This window comes from Syngnathus typhle, linkage group LG6 (assembly GCF_033458585.1).
Source record: "Syngnathus typhle isolate RoL2023-S1 ecotype Sweden linkage group LG6, RoL_Styp_1.0, whole genome shotgun sequence".
Classification (NCBI taxonomy): domain Eukaryota; kingdom Metazoa; phylum Chordata; class Actinopteri; order Syngnathiformes; family Syngnathidae; genus Syngnathus; species Syngnathus typhle.
In genome coordinates this window covers 9,349,558-9,374,946 of record NC_083743.1, presented here as the reverse complement: position 1 = coordinate 9,374,946, position 25,389 = coordinate 9,349,558, and the positions used below count along the sequence as shown (strand labels likewise).

The 25,389-nt window shown below is 39.9% G+C and overlaps 1 protein-coding gene across 1 annotated transcript in view; it reads left to right on the top strand.

The window, feature by feature from the left end:
* The window catches only part of LOC133156077 (endothelin-converting enzyme-like 1), a 72,439-nt gene that overhangs the window by 15,424 nt on the left and 31,626 nt on the right, over positions 1-25,389 (top strand). The window lies entirely within an intron of this gene.

The following is a 25,389-nucleotide window of genomic DNA, read 5'->3' as shown; positions in this document are numbered from 1 at the left end:
CTCCAAGACAATAGCCCGGTGTTAATATGTAATAATGCAACCAGTCAAATAAAACTATTTATCTGCTGGCATCCTGACCACAACACTCATTCACTTTATCAGATTCGACTATAATGGATTGGAGCCAAGGCTGCTGACGAATGCTAGTGATGGACCAGCAAACTTTGGTAAAATGCCTACCTCTGTCTATAGGTGTGGGTGATAACATACCGTATTTTCCGCACTATAATGCGCACCTAAAAACCTCCAATTTTCTCAAAAGCCGACAGTGCGCCTTATAATCCGGTGCGCTTTATATATGAACCAATATGAATTCGTGGATGAGGACTAATTTATTAAAGTAAGTTGTACATGTTTATTTTGTGTGTTGTGTGATATTACCGTTTGAGCAACGTTTAGTTATTGATATATTGTTATTGTTTTCACTATTTCGAGTGTTATTATATTGTGATTGCATTCATGTTTGAGCAACGTTGAGTTATTTATTCTATGCGCCTTATGATCCGGTGCGCCTTATATATGGACAAAGTTTTAAAACGGGCCATTCATTGAAGGTCCGCTTTATAATCCGGTGCGCTTTATAGTGCGGAAAATACGGTAGATGGAACTAAGACGCACACCTCACCATTTTGAATGTTAATGTTAACATGGCACACTACAATCGTGAAATGTCCTTTTTGAATGGAAACAAACACTGATGTAGATGTGATCAAACGTAAACCAGTAAGGTATCTTGTAATTTTGCACTAATCTAACTTTCATTGAATGATGGCTAATTGTTAATTCAACATTTGTTCTTCAATGACAATTGATGATTAGATGTTTTCCAGTTGTTAATTAATCGTCAACGTTAACCTCAAGAGACAGACAGTAATTTAAAAAATAAATTCAGCCATATCAGAAGCCATGTCTGTTCATCTAATGCACTCTTAATCCTCAGTGGTACTTGTAATGGTTTTGATGCTTGTTTTGTGCTTCCACAAACAGCCTCACTAACCTTGTTAGGGCAGGACCATACATTACTGGACACTGTTGGCCATGATTATTTATGCACACTTAAACCAGAATGCATCACATCACTACAAGCAGACATCATTGGAGTTGGAAATCAATGTGCTGGCACATTTGACGACAACCCCCCCTGGAGCATTTCTTCCATTTGTCTGAACCCCACTTTTTTTTATCCACTTTATACATGGATCCTCCTTCATCTCAGTCTGGGCCAAGCCCATAACAGGCAGTTTGTCTTTTACACAAGCATCGCCAGCTCAAATGTGGACTCTGGCACTGAGTTAGGGACAGCCCAGGCTGGAATAGGGGTGTGAGAGAAAGCAAAATGGCAATATACATCAGATGAAGTCGTACAAAGGACCACACTACCTTCAGTAGAGTGCATTCTGTATGTTTCTCTATCCCAAATCCATCCTTGGGTCATCATAACGCAGAATATGGCGAAACCTAATTCATTCATTTGTCAGGTTGATTTGAATGAGCTTAATTACTTTCTTACCCAAACCATGGAACTGTACAACGTGGTGTCTATGGGAATGTGTGACGATACGCTGAAAAAAAAAAAAACACTGGGATGGGTTAAATGCAGAGGACAAATTTCACCACACCCAGATGTGTGTGTGACGTTCATTGGGACTTTAACTTTAACTTGAAACTCCGGATCTTTTTCACCTAACTCCTTTCTACTCCTCTTCCTTTTTCTGAAAGTTTCCTTCAGGCTTCTTCCCTCCGATCTCCTTGCCACCCACTGTATTAGACAAACCTTTTACGAATGCTTCGGCCAAATCAGTTACGGTTGCGTGCACGCACTCACACACAGACACACTCCTCGGTCTTCTCGTCCCTAATACACTTTCTTCTCCCATTCGCCACTTCCTATCTTTTTCTTCACACTACATTCTCTCCAATTCTTTCCACATAATTCCTTCCCCTACTTTTCTCTGTGACAAGAAAGTCTTTCGTTCACCTTTTTGCACACAGTGTGCCACATCTCGCTGCCTGTCCTGAGAAACAAGCCACTATTTTCCTTCTTATCCATCCTTCACCTCTATTTACTCTTTCAATCCATCCAAGATGATGCCTCTTGTCATCAGACTCTTGACTTCTTCACTGACTCTTCTACCGCTTGCTTTTATACCCCCACACTTCCCGTCATTCATTTCCCCCCAGCAATTACCTTCCATAGCTTTCTTTTTCTCCTCAGCTCCGTCATAACCCTCATGGTCTCTTCCACCCACTCCTCTCCGTCTCACGTTTGCCCCTATCAGAAAATCAGCCCTCATGTCCCATAGCCAAATGAGATTTGGAGGCCAGGGCCTGTGCTCTTCTTACTCGGAATGCAGTCAGTTCCTGTAGGCTGCATGCAGGTATAAACCATTTACACTCCTAGCACGTCAGCATCACAGACTCAAAATAGTTTAAGACACCCTCAAATGTTTTTACCATATTTTTATTCTAAACAAGCCAGTGATGTCTATTTAGGTCAAGCCAGTAACAGGGTTGCTGATTTTAAAACAGGGCATTTCAAGGATAGAGTTAGAAAACCTTCCAAAAAGAAAAAAAAGACGGAAAAACACATTTCCTCATGGTGGTTAACCGGCGAGTTGGAAAGAGGCAGGTTCTGTCCTCGAGTTTATGCGTAACATTAATTTAGTGTCTAAGGTTGTAGCCAATCGATGAGAGGATAAATCAAGCGCCTTTCCACCTATGTCCCTAATCAGTGTTGCTGTATCCAACCCAATCATCATTGTTTTTTTTCCATTCATCCCTTATGCAAAACACATTTTGTCCCTCTAAATTTCTGTCCTTAACACCACGACTGCCATTCACCTACTAATGAGCTCTTCTCTTCACCCATGTGCCCAATCAGGTCTGCTCAAATCACCAATCTCTCCCCTCTAAGATTACTCTCGATACATCGGAATGGCTACAGAACTGCTTTCTCCTCCAGCCCATTGCCAAATGGTCTGCACTCTTTTTCGGCATCATTCCAGACAGCTCTTTTGTGCCTGCAACTCTCAATCTAACACTCCTAATCTTCCTCTTCTCTTGTCCCCTTACCAATCTACTCTTCTTCTTTTGGTTTGATCAACAGCCTGTACTTTGTATGTCAACAGCATGGTTGGCAGACCAACCAATGGAAATCAACGTATTAATTTGAATATTTTATTGTGACTAAGTTTTATCTTTGATTCCTTTGCTGACACAATCCTCCACAATCCACAATATGTGGCGAAGAAATAGTGTTGTTTAAAAACATTAGTATTCACGGGAGAGGGAACTATTTTGTGTAACCGACCTCCTCGTTGCTCAGTGGGATTCCAGCTTTGACTTTTGCCAGTAGAATGAATGGCCCAGCATGTTACCCTGAGTCTCTTCGTGCCACAAGTGCGAATGACAGTTTCCCCACTGTTCAACCAGCTTTTTTTTCACATCATGTCCCCACAACACACACGACTCTTGTTTTCCTCCTGTGCTATTGTCATTCCTTACAAGTTGATCTCTGTTTTTGTTCTTCATCACAGTGTGATGTCATTAGATATTTTATGGAGTGAAATATCTATTTGATTACAATGTGGGCAAGCCAGAATTCTGGATAAGTTGTGGGGGACCAAATACTTATTTCACTCAGTAAAATGCATGTAATTTAGTTACCGTATTTTCCGGATCATAAGGCGAGTCGGGTTAAAAGGCGCCGACTCGATTTTCGGGGGCTTTTCTGTACTTAATCCACATTATAGGGCGCATGCATGCCATGATTTATGATAAACCAAAAAAACTTGACAGAGGTGCCTTAAAGTACCGTCGTGTTTTTCAGCATTTTTGACTAACCTACACTATTCTATCATCAATTGTCAATAAGAGACTAAGGTATGCAAGAAGACACAAGAAATGTTGTTTCCAGTAGTAAAAGTCGCACTAATTATGCATAAACAAGCAACAATTAAAAAAATAGAACATTTAGGGGATGGCATATAAGTACAGAGTCTTTACGTAATGTAATCAGTGCTGTTGTAACAAACAGTGACAGCTGTGCAAATGATGAGGACAGTCATCAAGCAAAAACAAATTAACCAGTAGTGCAATAATTTCAATACAGTGACAATTTTGCAGATGATGAATCGTTGCATGATAATGACCAGTAGTAGTGCAGTAGTAATTATCATAAAATGTTGCATGATGCGGAATGTCCCGAAGCACTTTAGGGTGTCTCGTGGTGTGGAATATTGAAAACCAACAGTTACACAATTGTGTAGAGAGCTGAACATACAATCATCAATAGAATAATGTCATACAGGGATGTGCAAACTTGCCAAACATTTGAAAAATGCCACTTTGGAATTTCGAAACGCAGTCTCAACAAGTACGAGTACAATACAATACAATTTATTTTATCTATATAGTGTCACAAAAGTGTCTTGCATATACATACAGATAAAACACTAAATTAAAACAGTAATAAATATAGGCTTGCACATGCCGTAAACATAAAGGTGGACAGGTTTTGACACTGACAAGAGTGTGATAATGGAAGCAGAGCATAAGGGGCTTTCGTTTGAATTCTTAGTGAACCAAAACACATTTGTTTTTCTTCAAAACTGCTTCTGCTAGTACGTTTCATCGTATTTTGCAAAACACATCGGCTGCACGTCCAAATACATTGCACAAATACAGCCATGAAAGGAGAAATTATTCAAAATCATGCAATCTCATTTGAGTAAGTGCACAATTTGCCCCCTCCAAAGAATGGATTCACATGCTGAGGAGAATGCGTGTAAAAATGAATAGCAATTGTCAACCACAATTGCAGTAAGTTACCAAAAATATCATCTCTCTTCTCTTCTCACAGTCTGTTGTGTTTACGAAGAAAGCAGTGCAATTATCCATTTTTACGGCTGCGATTATCACCAGCGACGACTTACGGCTCTAACATTAGTACATCTATTCCTTTCCTGTCCACTTTCTCTTACCACTTTTGATTTTGTATGGGAAACAGTGTGGGATGAAACCTACTGTGAAGCTAGATCAAATAAATGACCAGCCGTTCTCTTTTACATTATCAAAGGCAATCCCTGCTGTGTAAATTGTGTATATTACCCAACATGGACGCACGCACACACACAAACACACACACACACACACACACACGTTTATCCGCAGAGTGAACTAAACACAATTGTCGTCAGGGTGCCATTCCACAATGGATTAGCCATACTGAAAGTGAAAGGGTAGACTAATGCAGCAACATTTTCTTGTTAATTCTGGTGCATATTGTTTTTGCCAATATTCATCGATTTTCACTCTGGCTGCTCATTTTATTCGAGGGTTGCAGCGCATTTAGATACAGTACCTTCAGATGTAAGTGCAGATACCTGTAAGTTGTTTGTGCTTGGGAATATAAGACCGTATGTATGACAGGCAGGGTGCGGGGAGGCCAATTTAAATTTTCACCATGAAATCAGTGGAGTAGAGGTAGTTGTAATTTGCTTTGGTGTCCTAGTGAGCCAGTGTAATGGACTGAAAATGGGCTCTGAATTAAAGTTCTGACATAACACAGCCGAGTGGAGTGGTCACACAAACACACACTGTCCCTCAGACATGCTGTGCATTTGCTGACCCCCAGATAAAATTTGAAAATTTAGAATGTATGCTCTGTAAATCCTAGTTGTTGTGGGATCAAATGTTGTAAAAGTGTAAAAATGGAGTAAGAGTTATTTCATTTTTTCTGTGCTTTTGCTCCTCCTTGATGACCAAGGTGCTTTTGTTATAATATGAAATTACTGAGTGGGGACTGAACTGGTTAGTAAACAGCTACTCTATCACTGACTATACCCAGCAGAAGCATTCTCATTTTATTACATTACTCTTCTGTTTCTTCATGCATTGTATCATGAGGCCTTGTGTTTGACCTACACTCCTCGAAATTCTTGTCATCCCCATTTCAATCTTTTGTTTGGATTTTTTCAGTCTCTACTGTCTGACTTTTTGTAGGTAGAGGAAGCAGATTACGCAAGTTTACAGTGAGCCTAATATTCCGATTAGAATGAAACCTAATGTCCCAACAGGATAGAAATGCTCCAAATAAACATCTCAAACTGAATAAAAACCCAGAATGAGTATGGAATCTGATTTGAATTCGGGTGGCATATTCATTTTGCCAATCCTTTTGCGATAGGTCTTTCCATGACCTGTCTTGTGGTAAATGCTTAATGACAAGAGTTCAGCATGTTTTGCCTTCCGTCATTCATCATTCGAAAGTGGCTGAGCCACCTGTCCGTCATCGTTTGTCCATCATTATTTCCAGCCAAACCAAAACTGTCATCGTCAGTTCATCAGTCCATCATCGTTATTTTAATCGGCCTTCGGCCATCGCAAAATTACAATATGGCTCCCCTATTTTAGGACTGACAGTGAAAAAAATGTTTACAAGGGTAACAGCAGTATTACTTATTACGTAGGATTACTTATTAGATATGGTCGACCCCAACAAATAACAAGCTTTCATGTTGCCAAATACCGTAATTTTCGGACTATAAGTCGCAGTTTTTTTTCATAGTTTGGGTGGGGGGGGCGACTTATACTCAGGAGCGACTTATATACATATATATGGGTTTTTTTCAGTTTTTTGGGTATTTTATGGCTGGTGCGACTTATACTCCGGTGCGACTTATAGTCCGAAAATTACGGTACATGATGCCTGCAGTGCCGGTCAAATCCTGCCCACTTCTGCGCAAGAATACACACAAAAAAAAAAAATGTTTGCAACTAACGCGAAATATTTCATCACTAGCATGAAAAAAGTTGTTCCGGTAAAATTACAGTAGTGGATCATGAGTGGCACCCTGTAGAAACACGAAGTAACGTAACTTACCCGTTTCAGCCTTTCGTCTATATATAGACGCTCCAAGACAGCAGACAGCTGTTACGTGTAAAACACAACTATCTCTGAACATTCAAATAAATTACATGACGCTACACTTGCAAATCGTCAGAATGCTCCGATTTTTGTGCACGTATCAGCACATAGTCTATATATAGATGCCGCATATTTCATATACGCGACGTCATAACCAAAAAAGCGCTGCATATTCGTACTAAGGACCCAAAAAATATGCACCTTTTCAGAAATATTAACTTGGGCAGAAAAGGGCGTGTTATTACATTATGGACAGATAAAACTTCTGGGAAAGAAAAACACACTTTTGCCAAAACACTTATTTCAAAGACAAAAGTAGTATTTCCCCTCATCCTTTTAAAACACAGCCACAAACCTACAATGCACTAACCACAACATTTGCAGCATGAGAACAAACAGCCTGGATGCCAGTAAACAAAAAATGTCATTATCATCTATTTACATGTGTTATCATGTGTTTTGTAGCAGTAATGTCTGAGCTGGGTTAAAAAAAAGTGTACAGAGAGCAAGCGTATATCCTCCAAGGACACGATACTTTATTCCATAAACTAACATTTTGTAGAAAAGTGTATATCTTCTTCAGATTTATTACATTGATGTCACATTCTGGCTTCATTCCCTGGCAGATAACACTGCCAAAACTTAAAAAAAAAAAATGTCTGAGAAGGACACATCTGTTCATCGTCTGCCAACAAAATACTCAAAGAAGGTTTCCTCTCTTTCTCTCGCTCTTTCACTCTCTCTCTCTCTCTCTCTCTCTCTCTCTCTCTCTCTCTCTCTCTCTCTCTCTCTCTCTCTCTCTCTCTCTCTCTCTCTCTCTCTCTCTCTCTCTCTCTCTCCCTCTCTCTCTCTCCCCCTTTTTCTCTGTCTGTCTCTGTCTCGCTTGCACACACACACACATGCACACGCACGTATGTAATCTCTCACACACACGCATATACACCCACACGCACACGACCAAATCTGTAATATCGTAGAGGAAAGTTTTGGACTCCGTAGAAACAAGCCAAATAAAAGAGAACAATTCTTTAAGTTCATCCATGCTTCTTGTTGGTGTAAACGATCCCACTGATCTAAAGTGTCGTGTTGAATATTTCCAATGTTATTTTATGGAATTGGATATTTTCATAAGCTACGGTGCCGGTCAAGTTTCTCCAGCATTGTTCTTGTTGTTATAGATGTACTGTTCTTCGATGCAAACATTTAAAATGAAGCAGATTGTTTGTGCATGGAAGAGACACCAGTCTGCTGCTCCGCTACAGTCTAAAGTTTCATTAATATATTAACAGCAAAACATGACACATTAATTATCAGAAAGCAGTGAGCATATCATATCTTGATGGTTATCTACAGGCTTCTCAGAGAGGAAACAATTCCATTATCTTTCATCATGTTCAGTTGATGCTCTGGGTCCCTTAGATTGGTAGAGAAAGCTGTACAGCAAGCTCAAAGGATGGCCTCGGGTAGGAACATTTTAACACAGGTGGGTGTCAGCTGCTCCAATATAATAATTTTATATGTTGGCTTTACCAAATTTTTCCAGTCTACCCTCCGCCCGCGATTTGGACACCAATCTAACTTTACATATTATATTATTTATATATTATATTGCACTAATATAATGATTCACTATCAGGGAACAATTGGAATATGGGGACTTCTGTGCATGACTGAGTTCACACTGTGCACACTTTTGGAATGCTAAGCATAACATACTGTATGTGTAGCTGATTGTAGCTGAAGTTGATTGAGGCATTAAATAATTAAACTAATAAGCTTTATAAGTGGTTATGAGGACAATTTGTGCAAGCACTTACAAATGACATCCACTGGGCTGTTGGTTCAAGTACTGATTAACAATTAATTCATTTAAGGATTACATGGAAAATGTTTTCCTACTGATGCATTGTGTTCACAGTAGCACAAAGTACCATAACTTCCCTGGTCCTATTGCTTTACTTAAAAAGCAATGGAACAATCTGCTCAGTATGTGCCAGAGACATGGAGGCGTTTGTGAGGATAATTAATGCAAAGAAAAACTTCCATTCATTCATTTTTTTACTGTTAGTCAAATCCTGTATGAATAAAAAATACCAGTAAGAAATTGCTTGTGTAAATGTGTGTGAATGCGCAAATGTGTGGGAATAATTAATGAATTACCATGCTACATGTATGCTGCAGGCAAAAATTGTATTGACACATGTCAACAGGGGGCTTAATCTTGTTTTCATTTTGTTTTTGTAATTTTTGCTAGCAGCATTTTCCTCACCTGAAATCTGACTAATGTGAGAACACAAAGTCCTCATTGCTACAATGCTACTTTTCTGCGAGAGCATAATGGCGCCAACAAATATATTGTGTGTGTGTGTGTTGCGTTGGCCAGTGTGCTGGGAATAGCATGTGCAATTATTTTTTTTAGACTCTTGATTTAAACCTTTTTTCATTCCGTATTGATGTGATCTAGTGAGTCGATAAAAACAACACAGGATTGAGTCAGTCAGAAAGCTACAAATGATTAGAATCACAGAGTAATCAAATCCATCAAGAGTGAATTTAATCATAAGTTGTTATTCCAAACGCTTGTGCTTGTCTATACAAAGCTGGTGTTTTTTTAAAACTAAAACCCCCCTCTCTGCCCCCTACATTACATTCTACATTTATTGACCAAGTTAATCACAGGTTGAAGCCACATATAGAGACAGACAAACATTCACACACCATTACTGAATGGGAGCTGATCCCACGCTGCAGACGCCAAGTCAACACCACTCCACCACGACAGGAACACAATAGTATTCAACATAAAAGCATAAAATGCCTCGCCAGGACAAAAGATCTGTTTTGCAAGTAATTAATCTTGCTGTTGTCGATACTGGTGTCACACCCTTAGCTCTTATTGGTTCCATTATTGCAATATAACATAAATTAAATTCATTATGCTTATTGTGCACGCACAGGCGAATGGTTTTTGTGCAAAATCCTCATATTAAATCCATCTGGCCAGGAATGAGTGTTTTTTGTTAAAGCATGCACGTTGACTGGGAAGGGTTTCTACATTGCATCGAGAAGTTGTCTACAAAAAAAGCTTTGCCCAAGTGAGTGATCCAATTGTGGTTTACAGACATATTCTATCCACTTAAAAATTAACTAATTTAAGCAAATACAAGTGTGTCAATTGACCGCGGAAAAGTTACCTGAAGGCTAGCCCTAATATTAAAAAGAATGAACTATAAAGTCTACTAAAATGGAAAATAGAGATGTTGTAGAAAGTAAGGATTATACTGTTTTTGGAAGCCATAAATAAATGCTAGGATGAGATTAGCCTGGCAAGCCAGACCTGATGGGGAGGTCATTTACCGCAGCTCTTATCGGCTCAAAATGAACCCACACTTGCTCTGACTTATCCTGCGTGCACAACGTCACCCTTCTGTGGCGGAAGTGTTTGGGACTGTGTGTGCGGGCACACTAAGCAGCCTCGCCCCCGGTGCACCTGATGATTCGGTGACAGAAAGTAGCACTTTGTCATTTTTGGTGCAGGGGCAATGATTTAGTTTTCCGTGTTTGTGAATTTGGCAGACACAGTATTCCTCACAGAGAATTTCTCCCTCGTCCATTAAGGCATCTGCTAATTTAAAACGCAGATCTAATTCCAAGCGCAGGCGGTCTAACACAATTTTGGTGTAAATTGGCACTCCACGGATGTGAATTGTAGATGACGTCATGTAGCCTATTTCGTTCATGAATATAACGTAGGACAATCACTCTGAGTCATTAATTGAATGTATTATATTTGTCGTCTGTACGCAAAAAGCAAAATTCTATTATTTCCCCCCCTCTAGAATTAATATGCTGATTCTTGATATTTTTTGAAACCTTAACAATTATTAAAACACGACCCGAGTTGATGAGAACAGTCTCAGAAAAGGCAATAAGATGAAAATTAAACTGCCATCGCTTTTCTTACATTTTCATCTTCCTAACTGTTTTCAATGAAAATGTATAGATAAAAGACAAGCATTTGAGAGCATAAAATATATATATCTTTTGCATTTACTATATGTTTGTACTTCCTGTACATCCTGACCCTCAAGGAAACGAGAGAAAGTGGGAAATTGAATCTAATTCTTTGAGCTGGCTTCTCATTAACGCATGGCAATTTCAGTCCAAAATAATTAAGGCACGACAAAGCAATAACTGTCAGCTCATTACAGCGAATAATAAAATCCACATCACAGTGTCACTCTCACAAATGCCAACTTCAGGCGCCAACTGTCGTCAGGAAGCCAATCCCTTCCTCTTTAACGAAGAAATTACAAAGGGGCTTTGGGAAGAGCCCCATCTGTTTTGATTTCTTACCTTCAAATCATCTGTCACTCTTGTAGCATTAAGAAGGATGACAGGAAAGGGATGGGTTACGTTGATAATTCAAATGTAATAAAAGTACCGCCATCAACATCTGAAAATAACAACTTTAATCATGAATGTCTTTGCTCTAGCGCTACTATAATTTGTCTGGTTCTATAGCTTTGACATCTTGGGTCTCGTTCTAGCTAAGGTGAAGCCCTTCCTTTCTCAACAGCACTTAGAAAGAGCAATCCACTCGTCCTTTACATCTCGGCTAGACTTCAGTAATGCACTTCTTTTTTTTTAGTCACCACAGTCCTCTCTCAAGCATCTCGAAAAAAGGCCTTAAATATATGAGATAAAATACCCCAAAAATAATATAAGTAATAATATATGAGACGTGTGTCGTAAACACGAAATAGCGTAACTCAAGGACGTCGTAAACCTCCTGTAATGGCGTCGCTCCAGCTCTCTGAGCTCCTCCACCCCTACTCACGGTGCCTCAGGTCTGCAAACCAGACTCTACCGGAGGTACTGAGGACAAACCAGAGCCTCAGAGGGCATCGATCTTTTTCTGTTGCCGCTCCTTAACCCTGGAATGACCTCCCATTTAACGTGAGGCAAGCTCCCTCTCTGTCCATTTTTAAAACTTATTTGAGGACCCATTTTTATTCTTTGGCTTCCGATTGACTTTCGACTGTTACGAACGTGTTTCAATTTACTGTTTTACAGTCTTGGTCATTGTCTCATTTTTATATGTAAAGGGTTTTTATTATACCCCATTAAATGCACAGAGGATTTTGCATATAGTCAAAAATACATTTCCAGCTATCAACACACAAGTCTATACACTGTAGCACACGTATTTTTGTGTATAACAAAACAATAACAATATTGAAACATGTTTACAATTCAACATGTATTATGGATGAAATGCAGCAATAGTGATTTTGCAATTGCATGCAAAACTCTCCGCATGGCCTTATTTATTCTGCGTGGTGAATTCTCCATTCTCATTTATATGGCCGCTTCTCCGAGTCAATTCCACGTCATACTCTTTCTGCGCCGTCTGAAACCCTCCGGCGGTCACCCAAGGCCGCCATCCCCAAGGCAGCAGCCACAATCGGTCGGGACGGGGAATGGCGAGTCTTTGCCCGACCTCTCATTCAAGTGGACGAGACACAGCGAGGAAGCAGTGCATGCGCTTGCAAAAGGTTTTACCAGTAATCATCAAACAAGCATCAATATGTGCTTATAAAATGTAGTTCAGCATTGTTATCAATAACTTTACTGTGTTTTTATGAATTTGATGACGGGCAGTTGGTGAAAAAAAACGGTATTGGGCGTGTGCGGTGCCTTTCCTTCCTGGACCGCTGTCAGCCAATCAGGTGATAGTGACGAGACAGCTCTCCTTGGCCTCAGACAGCTGGAGCTTTAAAACTGCCTCAGAAATGGTTCTGAAAACCCCAATGTAACTGCTCAGCCCTGAAAAAGTCTAATGGAAAAGCGAACATCAAGGGCCAAGTGAGGCCGTTCCAGTGTGGAGCGGGGCTAATGGAAAAGAGACTTTAGAGTTTTGTGGATTTGGGGTAAACCCAAATAAACATTCTCAAATGCAGAATTTACATTTTATTTTGAATAGAGCATTGTATGTGGCCTGACAGATCTCAATATGTGTATCTTTAACATCATGCATGGTTTTGGAATGTGGAAGCCAGTTTTCCCTAGAAAACGAAAGGTGTGCACATAGAAAAGATTTGTGCCATGTTCATGAGGTCAAGGAAGATGACACTATGACAGATTGTTTTAGTATTTAAGAATGAATGGCTCCTTCCTGCGAGACAATTTAGATGTCATTCAACAGAGCCTTCAGGGTATTTAGGGCATTCAAGTATAAGTGACGGGATGCTACTAATCAACCTTTTTTTTTAAAGTGATAGCCTTATTGTCGTGTTGGCGGAAGAAAGTCTCCAATCTGCCCTTAAATTCCTAAGCAAACAGTTGCTGAGGGCCTCATTCCTAACATTCTAGCTCCTATATAATTGATGGGTTATTTTTTTTTATTATTAAAAGAAAATCCACACAAACCAAACTTAATAAAGGACAGATTTGTAAAGTTCTATTTTCTTATATTGGTTATGGAATCTAATGATCTTTTGCGTTGTCTTTCTTTTCTTTTTTTGTCGAACATGTTCAGTAAATTTGCCCCAAAAATAATTCTCCTTGTGCAATTAAATTCTTACTTTGCCATCCACATGTATGCCAAAATAAAGCAAGATGTAAAAAAATCTAACACTTTTGTTCTATTCACTGGTATAGGCACAGCAGGTTAAGTTATAGCTTCCCTTGCTCAGATTAGTTGTCTCATAGGGCTCCTTAAGAGTTTTGAAGCTTCCACAGTCACAGGTCAGAATTTTACAGGGTATCAATGGACGCACCCACAAACACACAGAGATAAACTCACGGGTAGTTATAAGGAGCTACTTAAGGGGTCTTGAGATCTCCCACTTGAGCAATTGTTTATAGGCTGTGAGCACACACACCGGTGCTGCAAGGCCCTCTGTGTATTCTAAGCAAACAAAGCCGACATTGGAGTAAACAGAGCGGTGTAAAGAGATACACACGCCTTACTGATTTTTATGTCCACAATTTGTGTGCTACATGTGTCCTCTTTAAGACGAGGAATTCGTCTAGCATTTACCTCCTTGTTTTTATGCAGTGATGAACAGTTGAATCTTTGTCTGACAAATTAAAACCCAATTATATTTTCATTTCACGCTCTCTTGTGGGCTAAAAAAAAATCTCAAGAGTATCTCAGCTTGGTAGATGTGAAGAAGAAGTAGGAGGAGACCAGGGTGTTCCAGAGGGGGGTGTTACTATTAACGCCTCCCTTATGGTACATTCAATATTAAATTGTCTGTTTCTGTGTCACTGTGCGTTTTGTTCACTCGTGGGAGAAGAATGCAATACCAAGTACAATAAAGTGTGAATGTGAAGGCTATGTAGTGTTCCATACCCGTGCGATTATATATTGGTTTTGGAGTGTGGTCTTTAAACTCATGACTCAGAAATACACATATATGAACTGAAACATTGTCACACATCTCGATATAAATAACATGAAATCAAAACTGGAGTTTTGTCTAAATGTCTTCAGTATACAAGGGTTTCTGGACTTCTAGGCTATTTGGACAGAGTGTGGGTACCTTTCTTACATCTGATGGCCTTAGATGCTCACTGGAGACACTTAGACACCCTTGAGCTCAGACACAAACATACTGCGCCTCTCTTCAATCAGGTCCAAGGTTCTGACATTTGCCTCCCCCCCCCCCTCTAATTTTACCGCACAACCCCTTCTACCCAAACCCATTTCAAGATTTATGGTCTGTCAATCACTTCAAAACTCGTCTAGCAAATCATCCGTGTCCTTCTTATCCTCCTCTTGCTTGCGCTGCTAACGCTTTCAATTCGTTTGAGTTAAACATTACGAGCCTGAAATCCAATGTCATTGGCAGGTTGCTGCTTATCGCCTTATGTTGTCGGTCATTTGCATGTGTTTGTGTTTGTATGTCTATGTGTAGAGAGTGAGAGAGAGACAGAGAGAGAGGGATGGACAGTGACTGAAGAGGGTGACTTTTCAATGACTCCTTAATCAATAAACAGCCAATAGCCAACTAGACCAGTGCTAGACCAATGGGTACAATGGTGCATTACTTCCTTCCATGCCATGGCCCAAATTTCAACAATGCTCTGGACTGCTTGCTGTGAGTTATCACTGCGTGTGAACATTTTATTATAATAATCCGGTGCGCTTTATATATGGACAAAATTTTAAAATGGGCCGTTCATTAAAGGTGCGCTTTATAATCCGGTGCGCCTTATCGTGCGGAAAATACGGTACATACATAAAAGGTGATGAAGCGACTTGTGCTTTTGACTACCTGCGATTCTTCTTCCCTTCTGTGGTGGGTTCTTGCCAACTGGGCCAATTCCACTAAGAGTTGTTGACCAGTGGTGGTTCCCACCTCGCCCTCAGCACTGAATGACTCCCCTGGCACCAAGTAACTTCATCAAGAGACGTCGGCCTAACAGTGGCAGTTCTAACCTCAGCACTGAATGACTCTCCCACCCCAATGACTGACTTCATCAACAGATGTTTCCCCAAAGTGATGGCTCCCATATTGGCCTCAACACTGAATGACTTCTTTGCACCAATACGTTCAGATAGACCGGCTTTTTTCACTGAGATTAGCTCGACAGTGACAGTCCCCCACTTAAGACTCAACATCCACCATGGTCCCATATTCTTCATCACTGTCTGACCTTTTTAAAAGGCACTATATTTCAATTGACTCCAAGTGTTGAGCAAGTTGATCACATACAGACTGTATATGTGCAGCAATCTTTACACAAGACTCAAAGCAGTACAAGTAATGATCTTGCTTTGTGTGCTTTTTGGATAGGTCACTCATTAGATTCTTGCATGAAAGCCTCTTATATCTAAAATGGGAAAAATAAATTGTTTGATCGTTGAGCCAGTACGGACCAAGATAGCATAACATGCAATAAAAAGCACCTTCAAAACGTTCACTTCAGCGGTCCTGCTTTGGGTAGAAAATGGCTGCCTCAGCGGCAGATGGCTGCCCAGGTGTCCTCATTCGGACTAGTAATCAACCAAAGGCGTAGGGACCGGGGCTCTATGGTGATTGTATGGAGGCTAGCAGAGCCCACATAATTATGGTTAAGTTTATTTCAAACTGTTTCCCTTATGGGGACCTGATTTCCGGTACTCACCCCACATGCATATGCACACACAATGTAGGGATGCATACATAATGGACTCCTGCTTCAGTGACATCAGAATTTTTTATATGATTGCCACTTACTGAAAGTAGCATTAATTGATATGCCTTCTTACAGCAGCCATTTGCCCTGTATGGTTCACACAGATGAGTTTTATATATATTCCCATCACTCTATGACCTCTTGATCTTTCCAAGGCGTAGCGTGCCTCTCGCCCTAAATCCGAACTGGATATTTGGTATAGAAAATGGACTCCACCCTTTCTGGCTGTTGACCATAGTCTTAGTTTTGGGGGTGCTGACATCACCTTTTGGTACATATATGTACCACTTGCTTAGTTGAATATTTTCGGTAATCTAATACTTATGTGATTTTTAAAATTATAATTAATTCTTAATTTTCCTTTGCAGAGAACTATTTCATTTCAGACTTATCTATAATTCTCATCCTAATGTAGGCCTCAGCACAAAGAAAAAAAAAAGTTATTTTTAGGGCCACTTTCCATCCCTGAGAACGGTCAAAACATTTATACCTTGAATTAAAAAATAAATACGAACTGGATCAGTCTGAACGCTAAATAAAATGTTATTTCGCCAGTTCTTGGGGAAAAAACAGAACATTAATGGATCATAATTAGCAGTTGCCTGAAGTACAGACATTCATCAAGTAATCCATAAACCCATTGCTTTGAGTCTGGTGTTCTAATACAGCAATTCCTTCCCAAACACTGTGCATCGACAGATCACCAGAGCACATAATACACAAATTTGATGTTAAAAAGTCAAAAATAAAAACAACTGTGGAAAAAGAACAATATTTGGAGGGTTTGCTCTCCGGCAGCTCATGTGGTGATATTTAATATAATCAAAATGAAATATTCATGCGCTTGCCTTTGGCCACCTTCCTTTTATTAAAACACACATACACCCACCTCAAGTCCTCTCCTCCCATCCATGAATTCCGAATGATTTGAAATGATTTACGGTCAGCTCCACCTTCCCTCACGCCGACAGCCACCACTGGAACCACTCTCACATATTAAAATGGGCCACGCCCCTCCACAGTGGCCTTAAGTGGCCTGGTTAGCCGGCCTAAACCAGCCATAAAGCTCTTGTAGAAGGGGTGGCTTTCCAACTCACTTACTGTCTGTATGCCATGACTCTATGATACTCCATCATGCACTCCACTCTCGCCCGGTCCCTGCTGACTCCACCCATCTGATACAGATATATTTGTGTCCTTTGCAGCAAATGTGCATTTAGATGTAGGTCGTTGTGAGGCTAAGTGCATGAGTGTGTGTGTGTGTGTGTGCGTGCGTGCGTGTGTGTGACAGTGACACAGATGTAAGTGATTGTGGCGTCTGACCAATAGATCCATATAGATGACATCATCCCTGGAAATAAAAAGAGGGGAGTGGTTTCAACAAACTATGAGCTTAGAATTTCAATGTAGGAGAACAGCACTAAGCACTCCTGGTGCAGAATCTCCATCTCTCCTTAGACCTCCCCTTGGCCACCTTTCAGTGTCCATAACTCTTCTAAATCCGAAGCTTTTATCACTGGGTCTTGACACCCGTCCTCTTTCTGCCCTTCTCTTAAATGCTCAGGGAAATCAGCTGCTAACATGTGTTCATCTTCTCCATTCACAAGATATCTTTTAAAAAGTCTTTTTTTTTTCATTTTGTACATCAAATTGAAAAAAAAAACCCCGTTCTATTAATGCATGGATATTTGTTCAACGGTGGATGGAATTGTTAGACCCTCCAATTCCACGCCACCAAAGAATAAATGTGTTCCTCTAGGGAATGCAGGGACAAAAAGAGCAACCAAAAATGGATGTCCAGTATCAGCCATTATTTTGTGTACGCATATAATTTCCTGTGACAACAACAGCAATACATTGAGTGTCGTTCCAGAGTGTACAACTGTAATTTAAACGGTTAATTATTAAAGCTTTGGAACACAGTATTAGTTGCTATGCAAAGGACTGAAAACAAGCTTGAATTATTGTCACCCTGAATTTAGTATTTATGAATTAGCTGTTTTTTTTAAACGGGCAAAGATCAACATGCTTTTTCTGAATATTTTACAGCGTTTTGGCAACAGAATAAAATGGCCCTACGAGCTTTGTCCTTCTTTGTGACTTTCCAAAGCATTTCTATCATCAAACCGAGGCCACAGCCTTTTTGTATTTGTTGTTTTTTTTTGCTCATTGAATAGCAAAACAGTTACAACAGTTTCATATGAATGCAAAACAAAAAGATGTCCCAACATCTAACTGTGCACTAAAAAAGGTTTTGGGGTTCATTTTGATGAATAAAATCTTAAATCAAATGGTAACAATCTTTGTGAATGAGTAGAGTGTGCCACTCACTCAGAAAATTATGATAATTATAGCAGCAATTCAAACTAGCGGGCTGCTGATTTACTGACGTCTAAAGAGTACAAGTGCACCTTAGACTTGCGCCATGCGTTATTATTCATTGTATATTTGTTCTCAGTTCTCCATCCTCTCCCTCAGCCCTTCATCTTGCCGTCTTGCCAACGACTTTGTGTGGCTGCTCAGCTCCTTCCATCCGTCTCTTTCCTTTTTCCCATATCTCTTCGCCTCCATGCGTCCTTCCCTCAACGGCTCTTTGAACGGGAACTCTTTGAGGGTCCACTGATGTAAATACTGTAATGGGGTTTCTGACACTTGAGACTAAAGAAGTAAAAAAGATGGCGAAGAGGGACCGTGGAGGGTGTAAATGAAGGGACATTATAATTAGTTTTATGGAAAAACTCCTTGGTCTGTGAGCATAACAGAAAGTAAAATTCCACTGAGACGTTCTTTTGCAGCATTTTGTTGTTACTCATTTGTTATTGTGAAAGTTTAATTGCATGTGTGCAAGAGCACACGCAAGAATGCACAGTAAAGTGTAGCTGTTTAGCGTGTGTGTACTTACACAGGCATAAACAACATCCAAATGTCTTCAGAGGAGACTTTTCGACAGTATAGTTAATTAAGCAATTATTGAACATTGCAGCTGTGGCTCATGGGAAACATGCCAGTTTGTTGTCGGATTGTTTTTGTTTTTGCAGTGGTTGTCAATTTCGCATTTCTTCAAGATTTTCCAAGGACGGAAAATATGTTTACAGAGATTAATGTCATGTTTCACTGCCCCACCTCAATTTTTAACAGTGTATAACTGACGTTCATGCGGTTAGTAACAGATAAACTTTCACAATTTCTTATTCATAAACACTGATGGGCTGGCGACCAATTCATGTTTGTTTTCTGCCTCTCACCAAACAAGTCATCTGAGGATTAGCGGACATGCAAATAAATGAGGGTATTTTTTTTAGTAGAAGACACATACTGAAGCAATTACGGAAATGATTTAAGTTCAAGTTCACATACCGTATTTTCCGCACCATAAGGCACTTCGAGTTTAAATTCCGGGGGCTATTCTGTCCTTAATCCACACATGCATTATGGGACGCATGCATGCCATGATTTACGGTAAACAAAAACAAAAAATGTCACGGGAGCAGGACAGTGAGTTCAGTTGTACTTTATTCTACTATTTAACCATATACTGTACTGTACTCACATTATTGTTAATCGATATTCATACGCAAATGCATCTGTACTGGAGAAAATTGAATGAAAATGGGAATTTTTCCAAATGACACTGCGTCTTGGGTAGTCTCTTTTTATATACCATGCAGGGCTCATACATGTAGATGGTCATATTGAATGAATGATAATGATACATTGGTTAGGGATAAAATAAAATGACAATTGAGATAGTATACAGAAAGCCTTCTCTGGTCTAAATAAGATGATCATAAACAATGTCCAGTGCAAACATAACATTTTCAGTTTCATGCTTCCGTTTTGTGGTAACAATTGGAAATGCAGTTTTTTGTTAGACATTGGCTTCAGTGCACAAAGTAATACCCATGCATGGTTGACTGTGTAAAATGTTGACTACCCTATCTTGAGCTCTGACATCAACCCCATCAAACACCTTTGCGACGCATAAAATTTTGAAAAGCTGCAGGATATCCTTTGCAATAAATGTGCCAAAACTAAGGACCTGCTCTCAGTACTTTTCAATTTGTGCTTGCATTGTGCACATATTGGGTATGAATAACAAATGGCTAGTAAACCAAGCAATGACACTCGAAAATTGAGCCAGCATTCTCTATACCCGGATACTGAATCTCAAACACCTGAATGAAATTACATTTTCCACCAGCTTTTTTTCAGCTGTCATAGTTCGTATTTAAATAAATGAGACAATACACAGTATTAGTCTAATCTTCTGATATGTTGACACATTGTAAATGCGATTTGTTAAGCGAGCATGCAGACGAACAAGGATGTGCACTAAACTGTGGACAATGAGTAAATAGAAATCCCGACAGCTTTTGATTGCACACTTCTTGAGGCAAGAAAAATACAGGTAAGGAAAAATACAACTTCAGATGTTTAAAATGCAAAAACATATAATCCCTGTTTTAAAATAAATACACTGAACTACATGTCTCAAATACATTCCCAATAATCCTAATAACCTTATCACCCACTGACAAAATAGTCACTGTGAATGCTTATTTTTTAATAATACAAAGTTGACTTCTTAAAAGAACAGTAGTAAAATGTACATGGATCATTAACGTTGCCTTGACATGTGAGGTAATGGTGGAAGAATATTAACGGACCTTACCATTAGACTTTCTGAGTGGGAGAGGGAGGCGCTGGATGCATGGGCTGAGGTCAAGCTCACGTACTGAGCAAAACAAAAGAAGAAATTCACGTTGTCCACCTCCCCTAGACAAGCTATCTCCATCCATCATTAGTCCGCCTACTCCGGCACACCAGCTGCAGGCAAGTCGGTCCCGTTCTATTTCACCCACCCATGTAGAAGCTGGTCTATATCAGTGGTCATGCTGACACAAACTCAGCAGAGACAGCATTTGCTACACCTGCACTATGTGATTGGATCTAGTGAATCAAAAAGTACAACTATATTGTTGCTTGGCTTTGTCTGGCAATGTGAAAGTGCTCCACATTTATTATATTGGAATGTATTTTATTGTTAGTGGTACATTTTATCTACTTTGTTTAGATGCACGAGAGGAGTGCACATCTATGCGTATAGCAATTTTCAATTTGCATTTTAGCTTGTAAGAAAGTGAATCTTAATTAATCTTTGGGAATTTTGTTCATTTAAAATAGCCCATGTCCTTACTTTTAGTATACCCCCCTGGAAGACACTGCCAGGACGATCGAAGGTATCTCCTGCAGCTCTTCACTTTGAATTGGACACCCACTTTTTCTTTGGATTTTTTTAGATTATGTATTCTATGTGCCCTCTCTGCATCCATTGCAGCCTGGTCATCCTGGAACGGGGATCCTCCCATCTGTGGTCCCTTCTCAAGGTTTCTCATTTTTCCCCTAGTAGGTTTTTTTTGTTTGTTTTTCCTTGCCCTCCTGGGAGTTTAAGATCAGGGGATGTTTGAGAATAATTGTCAATTGTTTGTATAGGTCAGTGCTTCTCAAATAGTGGGGCGCGCCCCCCTTGGGGGGCGCGGTGCTATTCCTGGGGGGGCGCGTGTGACCCTGGGGAACAGGCTTTTTTTTTGGCAGTACTAGAATAAAGTGTAATTGCGCGTTTACTACAGCAGGGGGCAGTGGCGCTCTCATTGTTACTTCTGTCACGTTTGCGACAGTGCAACATTTTACGACTTACAAGACAAGTTAGGATAGTCACGGTGGGGAGGGGGGGCGCGAATAGTTTTCTTCTTGCTAGGGGGGGGCGTAACAGAAAATAATTGAGAAGCACTGGTATAGGTGAAGCCCTTTGAGACTTGCCAGTGATTTAGGGCTATAGAAATAAACTTGACTTGACTATACGTAGAAAAGAAAATATTTTTTTCCTTTAAACCCGATTCATTGCTTAATCAACAGATTAAGCGATTATTAAAATAATTGTTGGTCACAGCCCTCGGTCAACGTGCCAGCTGCACAAGCTTACGGGAGTTCCACTTGATCTCACTCTATTGGCTTGACTAATTCTTCTGGCTTCTTCATTTGCTTTCGCAAGCTCAAGGGGGAACTCTGGAGCAAAACATAACTCATTGTTCCATACAGCTGTACAGACCTTGATCAATTCTTGATTAACACTGATTACAAGAGGACATGTTTAGAGACCAATGAAATTAAACTATTTGGAGAGGAGTACTCAGATGCGTTTGTTTGCCCACCAGTACTCGTTTGAATAATGTGTGTGCATTGCAGCCAGAGATGGTGAGGGGGTTTTCTTGTCCGTCCCCTTGGCAGCAGGTGTGTAAATAACACCCTAATTCAAATCTGTTTGAATGAAAGCGAAGTGCTGGAGGCCCCAAGCACCACTCCTCGTCACACCACTTCACGTTCGTTAAGTTGGACTGCAACATTGATCCCAGCTCATCTGCTCATCATCAGTGTCCCTGGCTCGGCGGGTTCTTTCCTTCCTCTCTGGTCTCCAGGGGCACTCGTTATAATTCTGAGCCTGTAGGCCGCAAGTGTTTTGGGATATAATTGTGCCAAGTGTTCTGCTTCTATGCAGGCTGACAGCTGAACCCAAATGAAATGCTTCACTGAGCCAGATTATAGGCCAGTGTGCCTCGTTGCACTGTTATCTGTTAGTAATATGACTTTTGGGCAAAGTGGGACAAACTGCCCAAAGCTAAAGTGAAATAGTCAGAGGACGCCAGTGCAACAAGCCCAGCAAAGTATGTTTTTTTTGTCTGGATCGAGGTAGTAAATGGGCAAGAAAAGGTGACCTGGGCAAGAGACGGGGTCGAGCCAAGCTATGTAAAAAAATACCATCTTATTTCATTATTTGAAGTCAAGTCAAACATTTTCGGTATACTAATATATTCTATGCACCCCACTGGCCTTAACGCGGTATGGTATTGTGATTACTATCGCGCTTCTGGAATTAAGCAAAACTATCCACCCATTTTGGTCCATTTCAGTTTGTTCCCATTTTGCTTTGTACTGCCACTTGCTGTCGACTGAAAATGATATCACAGTGGCTAAGGCCTGACAAGGATACGAACGTCAACGCTCAAGTGGCATTTGCAAGAATACCACATGACATTCATAAAAGTTGCTTGTTGACTTACTCGCTTATTTGTGACATAACATGTGACATACTCCGATAACGGCTTTCGTTCCTGTGATGAGTGGAGTAAGGAGTGGGTACTTAATGAGCCTCAAATCTAAAATGAGTGCAAACTGAATGACGACAACACTCGTGGAGTGTGCAGATTTGGGTATGTGGCCCATGCAGTGAAAGTGAGCATATAATTACTTATTTAATTTCACACGTAATAGGGAAGGCCCTGAAGAAACCCAATGTCCAACTCCATGATAGGTCTTCTTTAATGAAATGTGTCAGGTCTATTTTTTTTCTCATGTTTCCCGTTTAAGTGGTGGCCATTTTGGAACCGAACTCTATTGTTTTGTCCAAATGGTTTGTTTTGGCATGTAATGACTATTTCGTTTTATTTGGTGTTATTCAACTCAAATATTTACCCTATTAATTCCACAAGGCCCAATGATGTAGTGCAGCTGGTTGGCCAGTTCATCATCTATTTAAAGAAGAGTTACGATTTTGTCAGCAGCATCCATGAATCGTTTCATGCAATATAAACAATAAAAACAATAGAATGGTTTTGCATACATTGAAGTGTAGCATTTTTGAATGCAATAACAACTAGGCAGGGATTGCCGAATAGACTTCTGTTGGCTGTACTTCACAATAAAGTGAAAAGTTCCAAATGAATCAACCTTTGCTTAGGCACAACGAGAAATACGGTAGCGATTTTTCTCTTCAACTCTGCAGTACCTTCTAGGCTGGGCACGTCTTTTGCTGTTGATGGATGAGGTCAAACAGCTGGGTACTTTGTCCAACGTGATGTCCGACATCCATCCATCCATCCATTTTCTAAACCACTTATCACCATTACGGTCACAGGTGAGCTGGAGCTTATCCCAGGCCACTTTGGGCAAAAGGCTGGGTACACATTTGGCCACATATTGACAAACAACTATTCACGGTCACGTTCATGCTTATGCACAGTTGAATGTCTTTAATTACCATATTTTCCGCACTATAAGGCGCACCGGATTATAAAGTGGACCTTCAATGAATGGCCCATTTTAAAACTTTGGTCCATATATAAGGTGCACCGGATTATAAGGCGAAGAAGAATTATCACGTCAAAGAACTATGAACTAGTTCATATTTGGAATAGAGAAATTATAAACTGAATTAGTTCTGATTCTTGAACAAGTTTGTGTCGAAGACAAACTTTCCAAACATTGACGAGGTACTATTTCTAATGTCAGGTCAGTCGTGGTCCCAAGAGTGCTAACCAATAACATTTAAATCAACTAAACCACTGCTGCTCATTCATTGTCTCAACAGAATGCCTGAAGTAGTGGAAGAACAGCAATATTGTAATAGTAGATTTCACACTCCTAGGTGAGAAGATATGTGCCGTGTTGTTTTGTAATGTACCGTATTTATCACTAACCCATGCTAATGCAGAAGAAAAGTCATAATTACCGTAAATATTTGGCTGAAAAACGTTTAAAATACAAATACAACAATCAAATGAAAACCAAGCAACTTGTGTCTTCTTGTGTTACATGATTGTTTTCTAACACTACTGCAAAAAATATATAGTTTCTTGCTTGCTCTTCTTAGCCATCTCAAAATGTCAAATGTCATATCATTACAACCTACGCCTACCTTTGACAAACATATTAGGAAGTAAAAATGATTGATTTTCCTTTCCTCTCAATAGTGGTAATGAAATAGCCAGTTAGTCAATAAGTTGATTTGCAGTATAACATTTTGGTTTGACTGGTTTACGACTTGTTGGCTATAAATGATCTTGTGGCTTGTGTGTGGTGGTTAGATGGTGACAATCCAGTTTAGGCTGCAGAAAAAAAAAGTGTTTGCAAATATTTTCCAAAGAGCTGCTTTGCCGTTTTGAGATTAATGGATTCATATGTGGAAAAGGATAGCACATGATAGGTGGCAAATATGTTTCCAAGTTCCACTAAAGGTGTGCCAGCTCAACGTTAAGACCCTTGGGTCAATTTGGTAATTGAACTGTGTACATTGAAATGGCTGGTACAATTAGTATTTTCATCAACTGTTTAATGCAATTCATTAATGGAATTAATTTGTATTTATTTTATTTTGGTTAAATGCACTGATGATGTTCAAACTGTGTCTTACTTTTACTATTTTGGGGAATAACACC